Raw genomic sequence first — 9,479 nt, 5'->3', positions numbered from 1 at the left:
ATGAGAACAACATAATAATCCAAGTACCAGATACTTAAGATGTCCATAACCGGGGACACGGCTAATCATGATTAGTTTGTACACTCTGTAGAGGTTTGCATACTTTTCCCCACAAGACTCAATCTCCTCCATTAATTTTCTCGCACTACATGATGTTTGAGAAACGAATGACCGAGACACAGTCTTTCAGAAGCATTAACTCTTTACGACGGGTAAACCATACCACCTACATCCCCTACATCTGCTAGTTTACCACTGAAAGAGGTCACACAACATACTCAATTATGCCAGAGCCCATAATGGCTTGTGGCTGCACACAGAAGTTTCCAGCATGAATAACATTATGATCCTTTTGAGCCTGGGTGGCGGACCATAGGATGATCACACAGATTCCCCGGGATCTCCTTGGACACCACTGGATTACCCCAGGTGCCCACAAACAATCCACCCAGATGTGTGTTAAAGTAGCCACCTTAAAATAAACCCTTAGTTCATAATAATACTCACAACAGTCGTGAATCACTCAAACCAAACCACGTCTACGAGCATAGCATAGCAGTATAAGCATAACGTGGAAGTAACTCCCAGGATTTGAATGAAAAGGGCAATAGGTACTACCTCAACAACTACTTCCCAATACCCACATGTTAAGTAGATCCTACTCATGCAATGTTGGAGGGTTGAGACTAATGCATAAAAACTGGGTAATAAAGAGGTATGATCAAAGTGTTACTTGCCTTGCTGACGATCTAAAAACCCTAGTGACTCGTAGTAGCACGCTTCGCACTCCGGAAACTCTATCGCAAACAAACAATAGCATACATAAGCACTCAAACAGTAGATGTAAGGGTAAAACTCAAGAGAAAAGATCCAAATCGAAAGTTCAAGAGAAGAGCTTTGATTTGCAAAAAGAATCAATCAAATCGGAGCTACGAAACTCAAACTGCGGTCAAAAGAAGTTCAAATTCCAATCTTCTTGCAACCAAATTTTAAATTGTCAAAATCATTTTCAAGTTGGTTAACTGGAAAGAGGGGTTCGAGACGAAGATTTTGGCATTGGTTTCACTGGATTTGGACAAATGAGCAAAAAGTTGCGAGTGTTTGAAAACAGGGGCTAATCTATGATAAAAATATTCGCGGATAGGTCCCTGGCCGAAAATAAAATAAAAAGACGAACGCTAACGAACGAGCGTTCAGTAACATAGACAAACGAATGAAAACGTTTGCGATCAGAGACGTTCGAGTGAACGTTCGCTAAATATATCTGATCAGAAAACCGAGAAAAACCGTAAAAACCCTAACCCTAAATTAAAACCGATCTAGATCGGAAACAAAAAAACGGTGACGGTTTTTACCGGTTCACGACGAAAACCGGTGGGTCGGCGGCGCCGGGATCCGGCGAATGGCGCGGCGACGTGGGGTGGCTCCGGCGGCGGCGCGATGGGGCAGTGGCGTCGGCGGCAGACGATGGCGGCGCGCGAGCGTAGCAGCGGCAACGGGTGGCACGGGCGGCGGTGAGCAACAGCAGCGGCGGCGTGGCTTGGCAGCGGTGGTGAGGCGGCGCGGCTCGGGGTGGAGAGAGGCGGCGGGGCCTCGGCCCTATTTAAGAGGCCGAGGGTGGGGGCGGTGGCTTGGGGAGGGGGTCGGCCCAGGGTGGCGTCCGGCTCGGACTCCTCCTTGGCATACGTGCCACGCACGGCGGTGGCGGGAGGAAGGCGGCGCGCGGGGTGGGTTGCGGCCCGGCTCGGCTGGGCCTTTGGCCCAGTCGGGCGGAAACTTAAAAAAATTAAAAAAATTCCGCTGAAGAAAAGTGCTAATAAAAATAAAAAATCTAAAAATGCCAAAAACAATTTTCACCGTCTAAATAAAATATTTAGAACAAAGTGAACATTTTTTTGGCCTAAAAATGCAATTTTCAAAAATGGATATTTTTTCTAATTCAAATAAAATATTTATTTGATTTTAAAAATTTTCCTCCAATTTTCCTCTCTTTTGAAGAAGTCATATTATCCTCTCTCTTTTATTTTTAATATTGGAAATAATTGGAGAGAAACTATTAAAAATAAATTGATCCTCTATTCAAATTTGAGAAAAAGTCAAATATGAAAATAAATGAAATCCCCAACTCTCTCCTTGGGTCCTTGAGTTGCTTAAGATTTCTAGGATCACAAACAAAAATGCAATTAAAATATGATATGCATATGATGACCTATGTATAACATCCAAATTGAAAATTGGGATGTTACAAACCTACCCCCCTTAATATGAATCTCGCCCTCGAGATTTGTGTTGTCTAGAAAATAGGTGTGGGTGGTCTTTCCGTAGGTCTTCTTCTCGCTCCTAGGTGTCTGCATCCTCGGTATGGTGGCTCCACAGAACTTTGCAAATCTTGATAACCTTGCTACATGTTACTCGGCTGGCAAACTCGAGAATCTTGACGGGTTTCTCCTCGTAGGTCAGATCACTTTCCAACTGAATTGCTTCCAGGGGCACTGTATCTCTTAGGGGAATATCGGCCATCTCAGCATGGCACCTCTTCAACTGGGAAACATGAAACACATCGTGAACTCCTGACAATCCTTCGGGTAACTCCAACTTGTAGGCAACTTCTCCCATACGTTCCAGAACTCAGTATGGTCGTACAAATCTCGGGGCTAACTTAACCTTCTCTTCAGACTCTTTGATCAAATCGTTTAACTCCTCGGAGTGGTGACACACGAAGATATGATCGGTCTCCAATTTCATAGACTACCTCCTTGCGTTTAGTATCGGCATAACTCTTCTGCCTGGACTGAGAAACCTTTAGTCTATCTCAAATCAACTTAACCTTCTCTTCAGACTCTTTGATCAAATCTAGTCCAAACAACTGACGGTCTCCAACTTCATCCCACATTAACGGTGTCCTGCATCTCCTTCTATACAAAGCTTCGAAAGGTGCCATCTTCAAACTAGCCTAATAATTGTTGTTGTATGAGAATTCAGCGTAAGGCAAATTATCATCCCAACTAGATCCATAATCTAGCGCACAAGCTCTCAACATGTCCTCCAGGATCTGATTGACACTCTCTGTCTATCCATCTGTCTGGATGAAAGGCGGTACTGAACTCTAGCCTAGTACCCAAAGACTGGTGCAGCCGATTCCAAAACATCGAGGTAAACTGTGTTCCTCTATGTGATATGATGGTCTTCGGAACTCCATGCAGACATACGATCCTGTTGATATATATCTTGGCCAACTTCGCGCTTGTATAGGTGGTTTTCACTGGGATAAAGTGAGCTACCTTGGTCAAGCGATCAACTACTACCCAGATTGAATCATATCCCGATCGGGTCCTGGGTAATCCGGTGATGAAATCCATGCCAAGCTTGTCCCACTTCCATTCGGGTATTGGCATAGGCTGAAGCAATCATGCCGGCTTCTGATGTTCTGCCTTCACTCTCTGACATACATCACATACTGCTACATACTCAGCATTATCCTTCTTCATACCTGTCCACCAGAAACGCTCCTTCAAATCCAAATACATCTTGGTGTTCCCGGGGTAAATCGAGTATGGCGAGTCATGAGCTTCCTGAAGTATTAACTTCCTAATTTTCGCATTATTGGGCACATATATACGATCCTCAAACCATAAAGTTCCGTGTTCATCCTCATAAAAACCCTTGGCTTTTCGCTTGCTCATCTTCTCCTTTATCTTAGCGATTTCCTTATCATCCTTCTGAGCTTCTTGAATCTTTCCCAATAATGTAGACTGAACCTCCATTGCTGAAACAAAACCTCTTGGAACCATCTCCGAACGAAGCTCCTTGAGATTCTCGACTAGCTCCTGCGGTAATCCTCTGCTTACAAGGGTATTGGCATAACTTTTGCGGCTCAACGTGTCTGCTATGACATTGGCATTTCCTGGATGATAATGCAGTTTTATATCATAATCCTTTATGAGTTCCAACCATCTCCTTTACCTGAGATTTAACTCCTTCTACATGAAAATGTACTTCAAACTCTTGTGATCTGTGTACACACCACATCTGTTTCCAATTAGAAAATGTCTCCAGGTCTTAAGCGCATGCACTATGGCTGGTAACTCCAAATCATGGGTGGCATAATTCAACTCATGAGGTCGAAGCTGTCGCGAGGCATACGAAACAACTCTTCCGTCCTGCATCAGTACACCTCCATGTCTTAAGCGAGCAGCATCGCAATACACATGGAAATCCTTGCGTATATCCAGAAGAATCAGCACTTGGGTGTAAGCAAACGTTTCTTCAACTCGTGAAAACTGGCCTCACAATCTTCAGTCCATTTGAACTTGGTGTCCTTCTTCAACAACTCCGTCATGGGTTTCGTAATCTTGGAGAAATTCTCAATGAACCTCCGGTAATATCCTGCGAGTCCTAGAAAACTGCAGATCTCTCCAACTGAGGTGGGTGCCAACCACTCAGTGACAGACTGAACCTTCGTAGGATCAACGGCTATACCTTATCCTGATATAACATGTCCAAGAAATCCAACTTCCTTCAAGCAAAACTCGCACTTGCTGAACTTGGCATATAGCTGATGTTCCCTGAGCTTCTCGAGAACTAAGCGCAAGTGTTCCTTGTGTTCCTCTTCATTCTTCGAGTACACCAAAATATCATCAATGAACACCACTACAAACTTATCCAAAAACTCCATGAACACCTTGTTCATCATACTCATGAAATAGGCAGGGGCGTTAGTCAATCTAAAAGACATGATCGTGTACTCATATAGCCCGTACCTTGTGGTGAAAGCTGTCTTAGGTATATCCTATTCTCGGATCTTCAACTAGTGGTATCCTGATCGAAGATCGATCTTGGAGAATACTTTAGCTCCCTGCAATTGGTCAAATAGATCATTGACCATCGGTAGTGGGTACTTATTTTTGATCGTCACTTCATTCAAGGCCCGATAATCAACAACCATTCTCAAACATCCATCCTTCTTCTCAACTAAGAGAATTGGGGCTCCCCACGGTGATGAACTTGGTCGAATTTAACCTTTCTCCAATAACTCCTTAATCTACTTCTTAATTTCCTCCAGATCATTTGTGGGCATCCGATACGGTCTCTTCGATATTGGTTCGGTGCCTGGCAACAACTCTATCCAAAATTCTATATCTCGATCTGGTGGCATGCCTGGTAGTTCCTCTGGAAATACATCCGCGTAATCCTTCACAATAGGCACTTCCTCCCGAACAACTCCCGAGAGAGAATTTACTTGGGTCCTCCTTGGCGCTTGTCTAGACACATACTTGATCCTTTTTTTCCTCCGGGGTGGTGAGTAAAATTAACTTACTAGCACAATCGATGTTTCCTCCATACTTCGATAACCAATCCATGCCTAATATTATATCCAATCCCTATGACTCCAAAATTATTAGGTTTGAGGGGAAAACATGGCTACCAATGGTTAAGGGTAATCGATCACACCATCGGTTGGCCATATACTCTGCTCCTGGCGAGCTTACTAACATGGGTGACCTAAGGGCTAAGGTCGGTAATTTAAACTTGTCCACAAATCCCCTTGATATGTATGAATGCGATGCACCAGTGTCAAAAAGAACGAGTGTGGTAAATGACTTAATAAAAAACTTACCGATCACTGCGTCAGGCTGATCCTCAACCTCCTCCATGTTGATGTGGTTCACCTGACCTCTGGTGAAGGGATTGGGCTTCTTCCTAGAGCTTCCATTTCCATTTCCATTCTTCAACTCAGAATAATCGTTGGCATAGTGCCCAATCTTCCCGCACGTGTAACAGGTAACATGGCTCAGGTCCTTGGCGGCCGTTGCTGGGTTGGGACGGTTCTGGTTACTTCTTGCTCCATTCCCGTCTCCATTCTTAGACCCACTGTGGTTATGTGAGCTTCCTCCATTGTGGGTATGGCCTCCATGGTTATGGGTGTAATCTCCGGAGTAAGGGGTAAAGAAAGGCTTCTGCTGAGCTCCAGAATTGTACTTCCCCTGTCCATACTTCCGTTTGCGGCTCTCTATCTGCTGCTATTTGCTTTCAATCATAAGGGGTCAGTCTCCAACTCCTGGTAGTTAGTGAATGTTGCCACCATGAACTGCATACTCATCTCATCATTCAGCCCTTCCATAAACTTCTCTTGCTTCGCTACATCTGTGGCCACATCATTTGGGGCATAGCGGGCTAACTTGCTAAACTCATCCACGTACTGCCCTACAGTACGATTTCCCTGGCGTAAGTTGTGAAACTCACGGTTCTTCATATTCATTGCTCTTGTAGAGACATGGGTTGTGCGGAAATCTTGTTGAAAATGATCCCATGTGACATTGGCTATGGGAAAAGTGGTTGTGTAATTCTCCCACCATGAGGCTATAGGTCCATCCAATTGATGTGTGGCAAAGCGCACCTTCTCAGCATCTGTGCAACCTGCGGTGGTCGGCTCCCTTCCAATCATGTGGAGCCAGTCATCAGCAACAATCGTCTCGGTGCTACTGGAAAACACCGGCGGATTCAACCTTAGAAAACGGGCTAAGTTGTCAACTAGTGGTGGTGGAGGTGGGTTGTTGTTATTGTTGTTGTTGTTGTTGTTGCCTTGGTTCTGGACTAGTAGATGCATCAAGGCATTCTGTTGCTGGATCAATTGGGTGAGCTTCGGTGGGAAAACAAATCCGGGGTCACGTCTCGGAGGCATATGATAGGTTTAGAGGGGAGAGATCAGAATAGAGTGAGGTCTAAGGAGAGAATCACTACCCATATGCACATGAGACAAACACAATCATATCACACAACTCAATTTTCAAACAAGGGCATACAATCGATCTAGCTACCGTTACAAAGTATTCGGACTATTCCATATACATGGGGGTATACTACTGATAATATGGTGGTCGATTAGAAATTTTGATCAGAAGAAGACTCCATAATATCTGCTCCAGCTTCGTCTTCATAGTCATCATCACTGTTGGGGTCGGAGCAAGTGTCGTCGATGATGATGTAGTCTTCAGGATGGTCGTCACCTCCTAGAGCAGGGTCACCCATGAATACTCCTAGCTTCTTCTTCAGATCTTCAGTCTTCTCCAGTAGAACTACAATTTCCTCTTCATATCCGTCGCGTGTAGACTTGAGTTCCTCTTCTAGCTCCATGTTCCTGGTCATCACCTTCTTCAGCTCTATCATGCTGGCGCACATCTGGTTCTCCTGACGACGAATGTGTTGATTTAACTCCTGGATGTAGGCTGCAATGGACTTGTCCCTCCTGGTGCTGATCATCTCCCATTGCTCATCTCGGCGTCCACATATCTGGTAGATGGTGTCCTTAAGATCCTTGTGGTAGACTTCCCCGATGCGTCTCATGGTGATGTGAGCTGACATGCTCTTTCCTAGACTCCAGGTTGGTGCATCAAAGGAAAACTCTATGGGCTCAGTAACTGGTATGATTATCCTTCCTGGAACATGTACTCGAATGGTCCAGCGCTCTTCGTCCGGTAGAGTGGCGGTGTAGCTCCCGGTGAAGCTTGGTATTCCCATGTTCAGGTATCTGGTGGCTTCCTTCAAGTGTCGTCCAAAAGGGGTGTCTTCATCCAGTTAAGTAAACTTGTTCCTTGAGTCTGCCATCAATAGAGTGGAAAGTGGAGAAGAGTCAGAAATGAGTAGAGAAGAGTGTCCTATGCCTCATCTTAGTGGTCGCGTCCTACAGTCAGCGTGTTCTATGATACCATCTTGTAGCGATCCGACCTCAAACGGTCAAATCTCTATGCATAAGTGTAATCCCTAGATCGGTAATGCTGACACACACAGTACTTGAAGGATTTATAACAGAGTTCAATCACACACGTATTACATCGAATATCTCAAAAGAGAGTACTTATTACAATAATATGGCTGAAGGTCATCTAATGATGATAACAGCGGAAGGCTTCGAAGGTAAAATGAGTCCATCAACTCCAACAGCATAGCTGAGTGCAAGACATCTACCTAGCGCACCTTACTCTTCGTCTGAAAAGTCTGGAACATAATAGGTTGCAGCCCGAAACGGGTCAGCATATGGAATATGCTGGCAAAATAACACTGTGGAGCAATGAACAAGTAGCATCTATAGCTAAATGCATATTTGGCTCGTGGAGGCTCTATGGTTATTTTTGTAGAAAGCTAGTTTTTCCCTACAACAAAGGAATATATTTTATTTAACTCCAAAGTTGGTTGAAAAAATTGAGAATGGTAACCCCATCTCAATCCCAATTAAAGTAATCATTAACCTAGCAAGTTAATTAAATAAAGTGATGAGATCAACATAATAATCCAAGCACCGGATACTCAAGATGTCCATAACCGGGGACACGGCTAATCATGATTAGTTTGTACACTCTGCATAGGTTTGCGCACTTTTCCCCACAAGACTCGATCTCCTCCGTTAATTTTCTCGCACTACATGATGTTTGAGAAACAGATGATCGAGACACAGCCTTTTAGAAGCATTAACTCTTTATGACGGGTAAACCGTATCACCTACATCCCCTACATCTGCTAGTTTACCACTGAAAGAGGTCACACAGCATACTCAACTATGCCAGAGCCCATAATGGCTTGTGGCTGCAGACGGAAGTTTCCAGCATGAATAACATTATGATCCCTTTGAGCCTGGGTGGCGGACCATAGGATGATCACATGGATTCCCCGGGATATCCTTGGACAGCACTAGATTGCCCCAGGTGCCCACAAACAATCCACCCAGATGTGTGTTAAAGTAGCCACCTTAAAATAAACCCTTAGTTCATAATAATACTCACAACAGTCGTGAATTACTCAAACCAAACCATGTCTACGAGCATAGCATAGCAGTATAAGCATAACGTAGAAGTAACTCCCAGGGTTTGAATGAAAAGGACAATAGGTACTACCTCAACAACTAGTTCCCAATACCCACATGTTAAGCAGATCCTACTCATGCAATGTTGGAGGGTTAAGACTAATGCACACAAACAGGGTAATAAAGAGGTATGATCAAAGTGTTACTTGCCTTGTTGACGATCTGAAAACCCTAGTGACTCGTAGTAGCACGCTTCGCACTCCGGAAAAGTAGATGCAAGGGTAAAACTCAAGAGAAAAGATCCAAATCAAAAGTTCAAGAGAAGAGCTTTGATTTGCAAAAATAATCAATCGAATCGGAGCTATGAAACTCAAACTATGGTCAAAAGAAGTTCAAATTCCAATCTGCTTGCAACCAAATTTTAAGTTGTCAAAATCATGTTCAAGTTGGTTAACTGGAAAGAGGGATTCGAGACAAAGATTTTGGCGTTGGTTTCACTGGATTTGGACAAACGAGCAAAAAGTTGCGAGTGTTTAAAGAACAGGGGCTAATCCGCGATAAAAATATTCGCGGATAGGTCCTTGGATGAAAATAAAATAAAAAGAAGAACGCTAACGAACATTCGCTAACATAGGAAAATGAACGAAAATGTTCATGATCAGAGACGTTGGAGTGAACATTT

Source organism: Triticum urartu, chromosome 2 (genome assembly GCF_003073215.2).
Source record: "Triticum urartu cultivar G1812 chromosome 2, Tu2.1, whole genome shotgun sequence".
Classification (NCBI taxonomy): Eukaryota; Viridiplantae; Streptophyta; class Magnoliopsida; order Poales; family Poaceae; genus Triticum; species Triticum urartu.
The sequence above is the reverse complement of the archived record's forward strand: the minus strand, read 5'-3'. Positions refer to the sequence as shown.